Source organism: Acanthochromis polyacanthus, chromosome 16 (genome assembly GCF_021347895.1).
Source record: "Acanthochromis polyacanthus isolate Apoly-LR-REF ecotype Palm Island chromosome 16, KAUST_Apoly_ChrSc, whole genome shotgun sequence".
Classification (NCBI taxonomy): domain Eukaryota; kingdom Metazoa; phylum Chordata; class Actinopteri; family Pomacentridae; genus Acanthochromis; species Acanthochromis polyacanthus.
In genome coordinates, this window is record NC_067128.1 from 22,776,172 (window position 1) to 22,793,059 (window position 16,888).

Below are 16,888 nucleotides of genomic sequence, written 5' to 3' on the forward strand. Positions count from 1 at the left end.
ATGGCACAATAGCAGTCAAGTCCTCTGCTTTGATCCCGAATGTGTAACACCAGGTGCAGATTGAATTTGTTTCTGCCAAGCTCCCCAGTGCTTTTTGTCAAATGTCCTCAGAGTATGAAGTTTTGTTTTTTTTTAGCAGAGCAGCAAATCGAAACATAATTTAGTGTTTATTTTTCATTACTAGAAGCCATCAGTCAAAGGCAGCAGCCACAACCACTGCAAAACCTTCGGTGAATAGAGGCAAAACATTCTATTAGTAACTGCATATAAAATGGCAGGTTCTAAGCCTTGGAGAAAAAATAATGTAGCCTGAGAATATAAATCGAAGTAAGATGTTTTAAACTGGCATATTATTGCTGTGTGATTGTGATGTCATCTGATTAAATGTTCAGGGATATTATCTACTGGAGCTTCCCAGAAGGCTCCTGACATAACCTGACTTACGATAAGTATATTTGTGGAATCAAAATAATGATATGAAACTCAAAAGAAGAACTATCCCAAAATGTTTTTATTATTTTAATCATTGCAAGCTTTAGCTTTATGTAACTGTGGAAAACAAACAAGATTCATGAAAAACTTGGAATAAATCTTTGATTGTAAATATCTCAAGACAAGTCAGTGCCCGTGATGTTAAGGTTGTTCACGGCATGCTTAGAGACACTGAAGATGGAAACATTTCCCCACTTCAAGTATTATCTGACTGCTTATAATCTCTCATTTTTGTGGTTCTCCTTGGAAGTGTAACATAAACAACCTGTACCTTGTTCTAAGGACAAACCATAGAGTTGGAATAATTTGACCTTGCATTGCCACCCTGTCTCAAAAGCTGCATTCCTATACAACTAAACTGCACTCTTATGTTTTGAAGGCAAGACTGAATTAGCAGGAAAAGTGTTCATAATGAAAGATCCACAAAGTCCATGTAGGGCCTTGCCAATTTATGATTTCTATGCCTGCAAGGGTCTACAATGGATGTTACACTGACTGTGGCAAATGAAGAGATCATTACAGTTTCAGCTCGATTGTTGTTTGAACACTGCATAAATGTTAACATTCTGCTGTATCCATCCATTGCGGCATGTACAACTAGTTTCTCCCTAATAAGTTTATGATTGCTGTCAATGTGTCATATGTAATTTGGACAAGGCACAGTGTACACTCATCTTTGCACTGTTATTGTTCTTCTGGACTCAATGCTACTGTTATCAACCCTTTTCACAGAGTCTAACGATGTCTTTGCACCAAGACATTTCTTGCACGCAAGTATCCATTCAGCATAACCTCTCCTACATGAGGATGCTCTGCTTTTATGTCCTTGATAGTTTCATCCAATTCCTGATCAGAAATAAAAGAAAATTTTGTATGCCTTATCCTGTACGACCGCATAAGTTTGTACAATGTAGGTCTGGAGATCTTCAGTACTGAACCCACTTCAGTATGAGATATTCCCAGCACCAGCAGATCCGCAATGTCATCTTTGGAGATTAAGGTATGGTCACCCTGGAGAAAAGAAAAGAAAAGTATAAGGTTATAGAATTTTAGACATGTAAAGACCAGATAAACCTTAGCTGGCAATCAAGGTAATGTTAGCTACTTGTAAATTACATTTTACCATATTAATTACAGCACAGAATGGTCACTGTTGATACTGGTACCCAAAGAAAACCTAAAGAAAATGGGGACCGTGAAGAAGACACTACCACCAGCGAATAACTGCCGCAGTAAGCCACAGCACAGATTAAAACCTGCCCCAACTAAACAAAACTGGTGTGGACCAAAAGAAAACAATAAATGATCAATTAAATCAAGACATGAAACTACATAAACTCAAAGGGGAAAAAGACAACAATTAACCCAACCAATACAGCAAAAGGAACCAAAATATCAAAAGGAACTTCCTAAATTAATTTCCGAATATAGAAAAAAAAAAAAAACAAGACACCATCAATGGAAGCAACCGTCAATGGCTGTACTGGTTCTGGCTCAAAACCGGCTTCTGCACAGAGTGGACACAGGCGGCACTCAGCCGTGTTGGGCTGAGACGTTCACTCCGAGCTGCAGCAAATAAAACGAAAACAGTACAGTACAAAACAGCAGCTCGGCTTGAAGTGATGGTGGTTCAGATTATGCCGGGCTGTTGGCAAAAAAGAATAAACCTAAGTTAATCAACTCATCGCATAAAGTCAAGACATCGACTGAGGAAACCAACCAAGCACATACCCGACAACTGGAAGATGCGAGCCGCAAGGATACGGCTCACGCGTACACACACACACACACACACACACACACACACACACACACACACACACACACACACACACACACACACACACACACACACACACACACACACACACACACACACACACACACACACACACACAGGGTCTCCAGCAGATCCGTTTTGTCCCAGCAATCAGCCGTGCTGAAAGGTGTGGAGAAATGGTGATCACCTGATGTAATCACATGCCACAAACAAGAAAACAACGGAGCACTAACATATTCAGACAGCATACCTTGATGGCAAACACAGCAGGTGGATGCAGCAGAGAACGGCTGCATCTATCAACGCCGTTAGGCCAAACTGGCCACCACGGAAGCAAGCAGGGAGCGGAAGACGGAGCCCCACTGCTGCACACCTGAATATAAAGGGCGCATAATACTGCCCAGCAATTATGGTGCCTGCACCACTGGCGCGGCGCCCAACAGTGGCCAGGAGGCAGACAACCTCCCGTCACAAGTGGAAACAGGAAAACTAGTCTTGTGATTCCTAAGTGCAAATGGAACAGTGATTAAACTCACTAGTTAATTGTCAAACAAGAACACAAGGATTACAGATACAAACCAGAGCTTAAATTTGCAAAAACGCTAAACTGCCGTATCAGACCACTCAGGGACCTTGAGCAATACAAAAATAAAAGAACTAAGAACAAGACTAAACCTAGTCTGGGCCTGTACAGACTGGGAGTTAGCTGATGGCAGAGGGCTTTAGGGAACAGGAAAGCCAGGGGAAACTAAGAGGGTGGCGAATGGTTGGAGAGCTGCTTGACAAGTGGCAGATGGTCCAGGGCTGCGACGGCAGGCGAAGGGTTGTCAGAGATGATGGAGGAGAACAGTTGATAAACCAGGTGACTGTCCAGGAAGGTTGTTGGTTGTACTGTGGCGGGAGGCCAGAGACGGATGGTGCACGAGCAGGTGGGAATCCAAACTAGAGAGAAGCAGAAACAATGGTTACAAGAGTTCTTCAGAGTGCAGTGGCTGAAATTAGTCAAAGACTGCCTAGTGTCATTCACAGTCCAACATCGAATGATGAGTGGCGTCTGGTTATATTGTAGAGGGGTGATGTCCTGATTGGCTCCGATCCACCTGCTCGCGCTTCTGCTGATTACTGATTCTGAATTGTCCACAACTGCCGCCGCAGCCTCTGTGCCAAGTACACCTAATAAGGAAAACAGAAGTGGAGGGAAGGAGGGGTCCTATTCAGAACCTGCAGCAGCAGGCCTGACATCTATTTTCCACTCCTGTGAATCCTGCCTCTTCTAATATATGATTGGCCGGTTGAAAAGGAGTAACAATTAAATGAATGACAGGGACATGTTCATTTGGGGGCTGCACAGTCAATTGGTTGTTGGCACTGTTGCCATGCAGCTAAAAGATCCCTGGGCCTGGGATCTTTCTGCATGGAGTTTGCATATTCTCCCTGTGCATATGTGGGTTTTCTCCAGGTACTCCGGCTTCATCCCATAATCCAAAAACATGCTGAGGTTAATTGGTAACTCTAAATTGTCTGTAGGTGTGAATGTGAGTGTGATTGTTTGTCTGTGTATTTTGCCCTGTGATAGACTGGTGACTTGTCAAGGGTGTCCCCTGCCTTCACCCTAGGGTGTCCCCTGCCTTCACCCTATGTCAGCTTTTATAGACTCCAGCCCCCCATGACCCTAATGAGGATTATAGATAATGGATGGATGGATGTTCATTTGGAACATGTTTGTTATGACACAAACAACTGTAATTCATTTGAAATTATTTTCCCTTCACAATAAAATTTTAATTTTGTTTATTATTATAGGAATTCAATCTTGGTAGACATGGCAGTGTTGCAATGCAGAGGCAAGACCCTGAATTACAGAGGATATTTATTGTGGAATTTTAAGACCACTGAAGTACTACTACTTTTTGCCAATAACCTCTGAGAAGGTATATAAATTGGAATTCCATCCACTGTAATGTCTGGTGTTATTGTTTAAAACAAAAAACACAGTTGTGGTTTACAGAATTTATTGCATAAATCTAGAAATAGTATTTCACTTTAATTTTACAATCAATCCCTCCTGGCATAGTAGCAGTCCAGTTTTTGATTTACAAGCATCAAATGGGGTGACTCACTGTGTTTACAAGGATGATCCTTTCTGAAATTGTCATCAGTATCATATTGTTGCTATGTACCTTTGACAGTGTGTTCCCAGATGCACCAATGTCACAGATGTGATATGAGAAGTGTCAAGATGACACTGAGATTAGTGCTGGTAGTGTTCTAATTCACATGGTAATACTTTGCAATAGAAAGCAAATGACTGCATGTTGTTGTTGCAGGTCTATGACATGGATATACACAACAGTTTCAGTAGTTTGTGGTCACTGAAAATGTCCTTATTTTTAAAAGGAAAGCAGTTTTGGACTGCAACTAAACAATATTTTTTTGCAAATTAGTCTGACAACCATTTCTTAATTAGTAGGTTAGTTGTTTAGTCGATGAAGCATTCGAAAATGGTGAAAAATGTTAATCCCTCTATAGATACAAGCCAGTGGTGTAGTTTACGTGATACGCCGTATACTCACTAGAAAAGGTCCCGAATTTCCGTATAACCACTTAAAAATGCGCAAAGATACGTATACCCAGGGGTGCAAACACGCAGGTATTTGCCGTATACTCACTAGAAAAGGTCCCGAATTTTCATATAACCACTTAAAAATGCGCAAACATATGTATTAGTAAGTTTTTTGACATAACGTTCACTTTCCCATTCATAAATTCGTCTTCTCTGTGTCAGGAAGCGGTGAAGTTGTATGGGACGGGGGAAGGTGTCTGGCTGAGAACAGGGCTCACTAAAAGGCGGACCGCGGTCCGGATCTGGACCCAGACGCCGTCGATACGGGTGTAAATTTGACAGGTCGCTTCTATTTTACCAGTGCAGCTTTCCAGTGTTTGTCATTTGTCTATCAGCTCAGAAACACACAGACCAATTATGTACAAGTTCAGGTATCCCACGTGACGCTACTCAGCCAATGACGTCGCTGCATTGCAGCTCTGCCTTCCATAAGCAGTTGAGAGATGAGCGACAGAGAGGAGGACAGTAGTGATGGAAGTTCGGCTCTTTTCAGAGAGCTTTTGACACGGCTTCCAAAGAAAAGCCGGTTGTTTTGGCTCCCAAACAGCTCCTAATTTATTATTATTTGTAGCCTCATATTTTAGCCTAACCTGGCAAATATGAATCATTTGTGTTTTGACAAACTCTTTTTTCATTCAGTGTTTTTTATGAGAAGCCTTATAACTGCCTCATTTTGTGCATTTGTTTTGTTACAAAAACAGGCATTCTTACTTTTGTTTAATATTTCAATAAAACTTTTTTGCACAAATGAACAAAACTCTGCGCATGATGAAGAGGAAACATCAGCTCTACCTGATGGCAGGAGGAGGAGCTGCTGACACTATAATGTTTATAAGTATCTAATTGGTAGTTTGAAATAAAGGAGCTACTGTTGCTGTGTGTGTGTGTGTGTGTGTGTGTGTGTGTGTGTGTGTGTGTGTGTGTGTGTGTGTGTGTGTGTGTGTGTGTGTGTGTGTGTGTGTGCGTGCACGTTTGAGTGCACGCGCACATATATGAGAACCTGACCTGGCTTTGGTTTAGGAGGCCGGAGTTATACCCACTAGAAAAAACTAGAGTACACCACTGATACAAGAGGATCATTCTAAGGCAACAAAATTGCAGCAGTTCTTATCTTCATATATTTACACACAAATGAAAGTATAATTATAAATGTTAAATCTCATTTCTGTTAGCAGATCCGAAATCCTAATCCTCCTAAACTCAGGTCCTTTAAACGCAGAAATGTTATCAGTAATGGTGTTTTTCTTGTCAATCAGAATTGTTGAACATCTGTGTGTGCTCACAGACTATGACCATTGTTTACAGCTAAAGTTTGTTCTTTCCTCTCCTTCAACTTCCTCTCCACTGTGTAAAGTCAGACGTGTTATTTGAATCCTAAAATAATCTTTTCTGCAGGTATTCTAGTGGTTTTGATACACCTCAGATAAGACCCTTATCACAGCCAAAGCTCCATATCTGCCTTCCTGCATCAGTTAAAGCCATCATGTGTTTGGAGATGGGGCTGTGTTTGGCCCTGGTACCTATCCTGCTCTCTATAAAAATCTGTCATGGTCACCATTAGAAATGCTTGTTGACTTTAAGGACTAGAAAACCTGCTGAGATATGTGTATTAAACAGTCCTGTGTATCATATAAAGTTACCTTGGCCCTGATGAGACAGAAAGTCTTAATACTTTATGGTTAAAAGTGTCTTGTCTTTCACCGGTATTTATGGAGGGATTTAGATTATGTGAAGATGCATGAAGTATTGAATTTCCAGGGCCATGCTTTTCTCACTGGAAGTTCACCCCAGTAGAGTCATACAAGGATCTATCTTTCTCGTTAGTTTTGAGGCATTAACTATATTTTACTGTGAATTGCTGCGAATGAACAAGAAAAATAGATGGCACAAATCATAGTAAATGTACAGCAAGAGCCATTTACGTTGCCAAATCCAAAAACTAGGATATTTTTGCACTGAATAAGCTGAGTGTCTACTTGCACAAGTTCAGTGTAATCCTTCAAGTTTCAATATGCAAGATTTTAAACATAATTATTGCGTTAATATAGCATAGAACAACTATCTACTAACGTCTGTAAAGATAGTGGAATAATGTAGTCCTTCACAGAGCATAAAGTCACACTTAATCTCTGTGTGTCTGATAATCTAAGCTTCTCTGCTCTGTATTTTTGCAGTTGGTCTAGCTATGTGTGCATGTGTTTGCCTGTTAGTGGTGCTGGAGCATGTGAGTCTTTCCCTTTTAAACTGCTGACTCTCCATAGTACTGCAACTATCATGCAGTAGTTCTAAATGTTGCACAGAGAACCTTTAAGAAATCAACTGTTTTTGACAGCAAGTACTATATTTTATATGCATGCATTCAATTCATTCAGCACTGTCTGCCAATTCCTCAGAGACATATCTGACTCTTTAGCTGCTAAATGTATCAGTATGCTCACCATTTCTATCTGCTTCACAGTTCAATCAATCAATCAATCAATCAATCAAATTTTATTTATAAAGTGCCTTCCAGCTGCCAAAAGGAGCACAAAGCGCTTAACAGAGTAAAATAAAATAAATACGTAAAAGCATTTTAAAAAACACACAGTTCTAAAAGGAGCTAAGCGTCAAATGCTACACGGAACAAGTGCGTTTTCAGATGACATTTAAAAATATTTAGCTCAGAAATGGACTGTAAGTGCGATGGAAGAGAGTTCCAAAGCTTAGGGCCAACAACGGCAAAAGAGCGGTCACCAAACTTTCTATATCTTGCCCTGAGGACAACCAAGGAGGTGTGGCTTGACGAGCGTGGAGCCCTGGCAGGTTGGTAAATTGCCAACAGCTCTGAGATGTAGGCGGGGGCACGCCCGTTTATGGCCATAAACACGAACAACAGGACCTTGTACTGGACTCTAGAGCGCACCGGAAGCCAGTGGAGTGCTTGAAGGACCGGAGTGATGTGCGAGTATATTGAGGAGTTGGAGATGAGACGTGCTGTTGCGTTTTAAACCAACTGAAGTTTATGAAGGAGTGAGTGATTAAGTCCAGTGTACAGGGCATTACAATAATCAAGCCTTGAGCTGATGAAAGCGTGAGCAGCCTTTTCTAAATCTGCCCGGGACAGGAATGGCTTAACTCTGCTCAGGAGGCTTAGTTGGAAAAAGCTCGCCCTTACAACTGAACTGATCTGCTTCTCAAAGTTAAGTCCCTCGTCAAAAATTACACCCAGATTCCTCACAGCAGAAGCAAATTGTGGTGTGGATGAACCAAAATCAGGGGAACTACGGGTTGGATCAGGACTGAAGAGAATGTAATCAGTCTTTCCCTCATTCAAATGGAGGAAGTTCTGGGACAACCACTGTTTCACGGAGTGGAGACAGTTATTGAGAGGGTCTAGTGCAGAGTGATCATTATGGATAACCGGAAGATAGATTTGGAGATCATCAGCATAGAAATGAAATTGGATGTTGTGACTGGAGATGAGTTGACCAAGTGGCAACATATACAGTGAAAACAAAATGGGACCAAGAATGGAGCCTTGAGGCACTCCAGACGAGAGAGGAGCAACAGAAGAGGCAAAATCATTTATATGTACTGCAAAGGACCTGTTTGAGAGATATGAGGAGAACAGATGATCCACAGTTGCAAAGGCAGCGGTTAGATCTAGCAACACCAAGATGACAGAACTTTTGTTGTCCAGACCTGCCAAGATGTCATTGTGGACCCTCAACAGTGCAGACTCGGTGCTATGTCTCGACCTGAAGCCTGATTGAAGTTTGTCCACAATACCATCAGAATTAAGGTGAGACAGAAGCTGTGAAAAAACAAGCTTCTCCATCAAAAGGCAGGTGGGAAATAGGACGGAAATTAGACAAAAGGGAGGGATCCAGGCTGGGTTTTTTAAGCAGCAGTTTAACAATGGCGTGCTTGAGAGCAGCTGGCACAGTGTCCAAACTAAAACAGCTGTTTATGAAGGAAACGAGGCATGGGCCTAAGATGCCAATGGCCTCCTTCATAATCCGAGCAGAGACAGCTTCTAGCACACATGTAGTAGACTTCAACTCCTGGACAGCTTTTTTGAGGTCCACAAGAGTGACAGGTTCAAAATTCTCAAACACACGTTTTTTTTTTCTTTTTTGTGTCCTGTCCGGCAACAGAGCAGGCAGAATGAGGATCTGACTGCTGCATTGTGCCATACAAGTTTGCTTTTCCAAGGGGAAGACCCGCAGCAGCACATCCGGGCCAACCAGGCCCCCCAGCAAGGCCGACCCCCCACCCCCGAGGGAGGAGGCAACCCCCCAGACACCCGGACCCAGGGCCCCGCACCCCGCCCACCCCAGAACACCCCGCCCACCCGGCCCAGGGCCGGCAGCCACCGGCCCAGGCCCCCCCAGCAACCCAACCCCACCGCCGCCAGACAGCCCCAACCGCCGCCCCCACCCCGACCCCAGACTGGACCAAGCACGAAGCCGCCCCCCCAGCGCGGGAGCCCAGACCCCCACTCCAAGACAGCACCAAGCACCCAGTCCCCAAGCCCCCCGCACCGACATCCGACCGCCAAGGTGGCAAGGCCCCAATTCACCCCTTTCATTAGGTGATGGAGCTGATCACAGGGGACCAGAGGGAACGAAAATCAGCTAACTGATTCCTTGAACCTGCAGACATTGTCTCAAAGCTGATGTAGTCTAATAAGAGATTCCTAAACTGCTTATTGTTCAGATTGTTTTTGGCTTTCCAATTTATAAGGATAGTTTTCTTTGCAATGCATAAGCTGGTGAGAACCATACATACAGAGTTAGATCCTATGTTGATTTCACCTAGGTCACCGAATAGGCACAATGTGGAACTTGCAGTAATGTTGCATTTAAACCATAATGACAGGTCTTCACATACCTCAAGCCAGAACCTTTGCACAGGTGCGCAGGACCACATGGCATGGAGGTAACTGTCAGTCATGTTATCACTGCAGTGGGAGCAAATATCCGAATGGGACAGACCCATCCTGAACATCCTTAGTCCTGTATAATGAACTCTGTGCAGAATTTTAAATTGTATAAGTTGCATATTTGAGTTCTTTGACATTTTAAAGGTATTTAAACATATTTGTGACCATGCATTTTGATTAAGATTACTGGATAGGTCAGCTTCCCATTTTGTTGTAGGAAGAAAGATTGTATCTTCTGACTTTGATAATATTCTATATAGTTTTGATAATAGCTTTGGGGGACGAAAATTTAAGAATTCTTCTACTCTAAGAGGAAGCTGCCAGTGTAATTGGTTGAGAGTGTATTTTTTTCCTATAATCGATTTAAGTTGGTGGTATTCTAAAAATTTTGTGTTGCTAATTCCATATTGTGAAGTGAGTGTGTGAAATGACAGAAAGTTACCATCTTCTATGATATGTTCTAACTGTTTTATCCCTTGGTTTCTCCAGTGAGTAAAATGTATCATCTTTTTATTTTGTAGAATGTCAGGGTTATTCCAGATTGGAGTAAATTTACATGGAATGACTGAAGACTTACTTAATTTTAGAAATTCCCACCAAGCCATTAAAGAGGAGCTGATATTAATGCTTTTGAAACACCGATGAGATTTAATAGTTGTGCCGATAAATGGCAAGTCAGAAACGGCTATGTCCTCACATATTGCTTGCTCTACATCTAACCATAACTCATCTACATTACTAGGTTTTAGCCATTTGGAAATATACTGCAACTTACTAGCTAGGAAGTAGTGACTGAAGTTAGGTAAATCCAGTCCACCTCTATCTTTAGTCTGTTGTAGAGTCTTTAAACTGATACGTGATGGTTTGTTTTTCCAAAGAAATTTGGATATATATGAGTCCAGGGATTTAAACCAACAGGAGGGTGGTTTGGATGGTATCATTGAGAATACATAGTTAACTTTAGGTAAAACCATCATTTTAATAGTGGCTACTCTCCCCATGAGTGATATGGGTAAGTGCTTCCACCGTATAAGATCATCCTCTATTGTTTTCAATAACTGAACATAATTTAGTTTTGTAAGTTCTGATATCCTGGGAGAGATATTTATGCCTAAATATCTGAGGTTTCCAGACTGTATTGTGATGTTAGATATTCTTGGTATGTCACAATTAATAGGCATGGCTGTAGTCTTAGACCAGTTGATAGAATAATCAGATATCAATGAAAATGTATTAATAAGCGTAATTGTCTGGGAGATAGATGATTTGGAGTTATTTAGGAAAAGTAATTCATCATCTGCATAAAGACTTATTTTATGTTCTATATTGTTGGCTTGGATTCCTCTGATGTCTGTATTTTGTCTTATGGCAGCTGCAAGAGGTTCAATAAAGATGGCGAAAAGTGATGGAGAAAGTGGGCAGCCCTGCCAAGTGCCTCTCTGCAAACAGAAACTTGGAGAAGTCTGGTCATTGGTCTTAACACAAGCAGCCGGGTTATTATAAAAGATTTTTATCCAGTCTATAAAAGATGGCCCAAAACCAAATCTGTTTAATGTTGCAAACAGAAATTTCAAACACACATTGTGCAGCAGGAGTGGATGTAAAAACTGTAGGAACACGTGTGATAGCTTGCCTAATAGACAAAACTTTGTCCAAGAAGTATTGTTTAAAAGCATTGCAGGTTTGTACAGAAACATCATTCAAAACAACAGACACTGGATTGATAACAGAGTTTATGGTTTTGAACAGTACTCCAGGCAGTGGCTATTATTGCTGATGAGGTTGGAAAGATACTGCCTTTAGCATCCCTTACTGCTCTCTGAAAAGTGGCAAGGCTGTCTCTAAAAATGTCCAGTGACACCTGTAACCTGTCCTTCTTCCATTTACACTCCACTTGTCTACAATGAGGCTTCAGGGCTTGAGTTGTATCATTGAGCCATAGGACAGAAGTAGTTATAGTAGACACAGCTTTAAAAGGTGCTACAGAGTCCAGGATCTGGGAGCAGGTAGAATGGAAGGAAACGGTCTGGACATAAACAGGCATGTTATTTGGTCGCGGATCCGCAAAAATTCGCGTATCGAGGTATCAATTTTGAGACCCAACGTGAATCGCCCAAATTCGATGAGAAAAAAAATATAGGGTGTAAGGGGTATAGGGTTGGATCGCACGTAGTTGTCAACAGTGCGCTGGCAAAAGCACGAGTTGGAAACAACAATTGGAGAGCATTATCGAAAGTTAGATGTAGCTGGGAAAGCGAGGTGCATGGTGTGCGACGATGAGACAAAATACAGCGACAGAGGATGCCAAGCACTGATAGACCACATGAAAACGAAAAATCATGCCAGGAAATTGTACGAAAAGCGCTCTAACCACCAAATGCCCAGCAATTTTTTCACCCGGCGGAGGGAAGAGACGCGACAGCAGGACCAAACATATGGTCGTCAGCCCCAATAGGCAGTAGCGGTTGATGCGGCGTCTACTCTTTATTATGTCTATGCTTGCAACAACCCAGTGGCATTGCCCCACAAGTTCCTCAACAGAAGAGGCTCACTCCCGTGGTCGATCGGAAAGCACACATAGTGATGATTTCATGTGGCTCATTAAAATTTGAATCCAGTATAAATATTTGGTTTCATCACATTAACATGACTTTGTGCTGTTTTTGGGGGGTACCTAGAAGGTCCCATACAGAAATTTTTTTAAACCTTCATGTTTAAAGAATTCTAGGTGTCAGAGTTCACCAGAATGCACCATTTCAGCCTTTAAATTTCAAAGGTTTCTTCCCAAAACCTCCCCCTGGCTTGGTCGCTCCGCTCCCTCGCTTCCAAGGATTCACTTATTTGGTAATTTCCCAATGACATGCCTGCATAAAGGAGATGTCAGTTCAGGAGCAGAGCAAAGGTCAGATGCGGAAAAGGCAGCCAAAAAGTCCTTTACTACAGAGGAGGTAAAGATGTGGCGGCGTTGGGGGCAGTAGGCGTGGGCGCAGGTGGAACAGCGCAGATACCAAACTGTATAAGAGAGTGATCAGTGATGGGAAGAGCGGACAACTCACAGACTGACATTGTGATCCCCGAGAAATGATTAGGTCGAATGTATGACCTAACCTATGAGTGGGACCTGAGACAGTGTTCAGAGCAGGTTGTGCACAGTAGGCTATTAGTTTGTGGGCTGGACAGCAAAGACAAAGAGCTGATATCTTTGTAAAGACAGCCTGTCGCGGCGGCAATCCAAAGACCCGCTGGTGGACACCAGCGGTGAGGGAGGCCGTCAGGCTGAAAAAGGAGACTTTTCGAGACTGGTTGGCTCGGGGGTCTCCCGAAGCAGCTGACAGGTACCAGCTGGCCAAAAGGGCGGCATCTGTGGCGGTTGTGGAAGCTAAAACTCGGGTGTGGGAGGAGTTCGGGGAGGCCATGGAGAAGGATTTTCGGTCAGCCTCGGGGAAGTTCTGGCAAACCGTTCAATGCCTCAGGAAGGGGAGGCAGGGCTTTGCTCAGGCTGTGTACAGTTGGGGTGGAGAACTGTTGACCCGTACTGGGGATATCATCGAGTGGTGGAAAGAGCACTTCGAGGAACTCCTGAACCCAGTAAACACGTCCTCTATGGAGGAGGCAGAGCCTGAAGGCTCAGGGGGATCTTCGTCCATATCTGTGGCAGAGGTCGCCAAGGTAGAGCTCCTCAGTGGCAAGGCACCAGGTGTGGATGAAATTCGCCCTGAGATGCTGAAGGCTCTGGACATTGTTGGACTGTCTTGGTTGACACGTCTATACAATGTCACGTGGGCATTGGGTACAGTACCTGTGGAGTGGCAGACCAGGGTGGTGGTCCCTATTTTTAAAAAGGGGGATCGGAGAGTGTGTGCCAACTACCGTGGTATCACACTTCTCAGCCTCCCCGGGAAAGTTTACTCTAGGGTGCTGGAAGGGAGGATCCGACCGATAGTCGAACCTCGGATTCAGGAGGAGCAATGCGGATTCCGTCCCGGTCGTGGAACAGCGGACCTGCTCTTTACCCTAGCGGAGCTGCTGAGGGGGTCATGGGAGTATGACCTACCAGTCTACATGTGTTTTGTGGATCTGGAGAAGGCCTATGACCGTATCCCCCAAGGGGCTTTGTGGGGGGCACTGCGGTAGTATGGGGTCCTGGGCTTGTTGTTACGAGCTGTTTGGCCCCTGTATGACCGAAGTGAGAGCTGTGTCCGCATACTCGGCACTTTGGCCGAAATGAGCTTCCTCCGTAGGGTGGCTGGACTCAGCCTTAGAGATAGGGTGAGGAGCTCAGACATCAGGAGGGAGCTCGGAGTAGAGCCACTGCTCCTTCGCATCGAAAGGACCCAGTTAAGGTGGTTTGGCCATCTGATTCGGATGCCTCCAGGGAGACTTCCGTTGGAGGTTTTCCGAGCACGTCCGTCTGGGAGGAGACCCCGGGTTAGACCCAGAACTCGCTTGAGGGATTATATATCTCGTCTGGCCTGGGAACGCCCCGGGATCCCCCAGGAAGAGCTGGAAAGCATCGCTGGGAGGAGGGACGTCTGGAACGACCTGCTTCGCCTGCTGCCTCCGCAACCCGGCCCCGGATAAGCGGAAGAAAATGGATGGATGGATGGAAATTGCCTGTAGGTGTGAATGCAAGTATGTATTTATATTGACGCTATATAAATAAAATTGAATTGAATTGAATTGATTGTTTGTCTGCATATGTAGACTGGCGACCTGTCCAGGGTGTCCCCTGCCTTTGCCCCAGGTCAGCTGGGATAGGCTCCACCTCCCCCACCCCCCCACCATGACCCTAATGAGGACTAAGTGGGTGGAACTTTCAGAAAAGGTCAGAAATGTCACAAGGACTAACTGATTACATTTTGGCAGTGATGCAGCTTATTGTCTGGATCCACGGATTTGTCAAAGATTCTTGTATCATTGCAAGATTGGGGTATGGCATCATTGTGACTATGACTACAAGTGAACACTATGTCACCTGCCTGCTGATGATCTCATGATTGCAGTCCTACTAGAAATCTACCACTGCAGACTTATTAAGACTTATCCATCAGAAATGATACAAGGAACAATTGATTAAATTGTGGGGGTGTTTCCAAGTCCCATCAATTCCTAACCTTGCCAGCAAGTTGATTTCTTGCGATATTTGTGAGTTCACAAATCTCTCAAGAAAGCATCTTGTACCGCTCCCGCTTTCACTGTTCGGACAGAGCCAAGTTGGCACGGGCCAATCATGCAGCAGTATTCGTGTGTGGGGCGGGATATCCGGGTGTGAAGACGACAGCACTCTAGACGACACCAAGCGCCAGTAGATCAAAACAAACACGGCAACGGAGGACAACGATCGTGTAGATGCTGCTATTAAGTCAGTTTTAGCCGAATCTCGTATCGCTTCTTTGAAGGAAGAACAACGAGAGGCTCTTTGCGCATTTCTGGATGGTAAAGATGTTTGTGCTTTTTTACCAACGGGTTTTGGTAAGAGTTTAATCTACCAATTGGCTCCGCTCGTTGTGAAGATCCCGCGATTGGCTAAAAACAAACCTGTCAGAGGCGGGACATACTGTTGCATTGTCCAATCCGTGCCTCTTTCCTCCGAACGGATTTACATGGAGCGGTCCCAGATTGATATTGTGGAGTACTATCAAGTACTACACAATTATTAATCTGGCTATTGCCAGGTTAATCAATTCCTGCCGCCCACTATATATTTAGGTCACACGATTCGGTATCCATACATAACATACACATACATAACACACGCCTGTGCTCAACCCAAGGTCATTCTGTTTGTGTGTATATCTATATTTAACAGCCACATTCTATGTTGCTGGAATTTCTGATAATCAATCACTAATAAACAAATGCTGCGTTTCTCACAGTGTCATGTGGTTGAATGAACAGCCTTGACAGAGTATTGCACTCCATGAGTGCTTTTCGAGTTAAAAATATGTAAACTAACCACAGGTAATGCAATAAATGCATCTCTTAAGTTGCCACAAATGGCCACTGGTCATTAGATCTGCATATTCGTCACTGCTGGAGACTGTAGTGTGCAAAATCTCTTTCAAATATGGCCAGGTAGACAACAACTGTTGCCACTGACACAGCATGAGATTAGATCTGGAAGATTCACTGCATGATGATGAGAACAAATAGTGGCCTTTTTAATCAAAACAATGTGGTGATGAAATCCCTCCTTCCACAGTTTGTTCAGCTGCTCTGAAAACAACTGCAGGAGTTTTTCTTCAGTTCTATTTGAAATATGTGATCCAAAATGTTTAAATGTATTGTAAGATGCTGTAAAAGTAAAGTGAAAGGTTTTTTGAAGGGGAACTCCTCTGAATTTAAAGATCACAATCTATTTAAAGGTGTAGAGGAGGACTGATGCTTTTGTTAAAGAACATGTGTGTAGCTCCTAAGGGTCCTAGAGGGAGCTGTGTAAAGTTTGATAAATGGCCATATGAGATGTTGATGATGAAGCCAAAACTACAAGTTTGAAAAGGAAAACATCTGGGGATGTGGATCTAGATCTTTGTCGCTGTCACAGTTCCGCTCCTCTGTCCTGTCTGTCTGTCTGTCTGTCTGTCTGTCTGGTTGTCTCCCATCCGCTCCTCTGCCCTGTCTCGGTCTGGTTGTCTCCCGTCCGCTCCTCTGCCCTGTTTGTCTGGTTGTCTCCCATCTGCTCCTCTGCCCTGTCTTTCCCCTGCAGCTCGGTGCCTGAGTGGAGTCTAGCTTCTCAAGCTGACTCCACTCAGGCAATCAACTATCTCCATGGCTCCCGGACAGCTGACGATCATTCACTAACGACTCACCTCTGCAATAAGTACCGGCTCAGCCTTCCACTCCCTGCCAGAGTGTTAACCAAGAACCATGCAGTTCGGTTTGCTCTCCAGCCTTTTGCATTATCTGTTTGAGTTTCTACCCTGTTTTTCTCACGTTTGTTTTCTCCTGCCTCCACTCAGTCAGCTGTCCGGGATCCCCCGCCATCCTCCTTCCGCTCCGGCTCTCCCCCAGACCAGCCTTCACCGGTTTCCCCATCCTGGACCCCCACTCCTGCCTGGACCCCCACTCC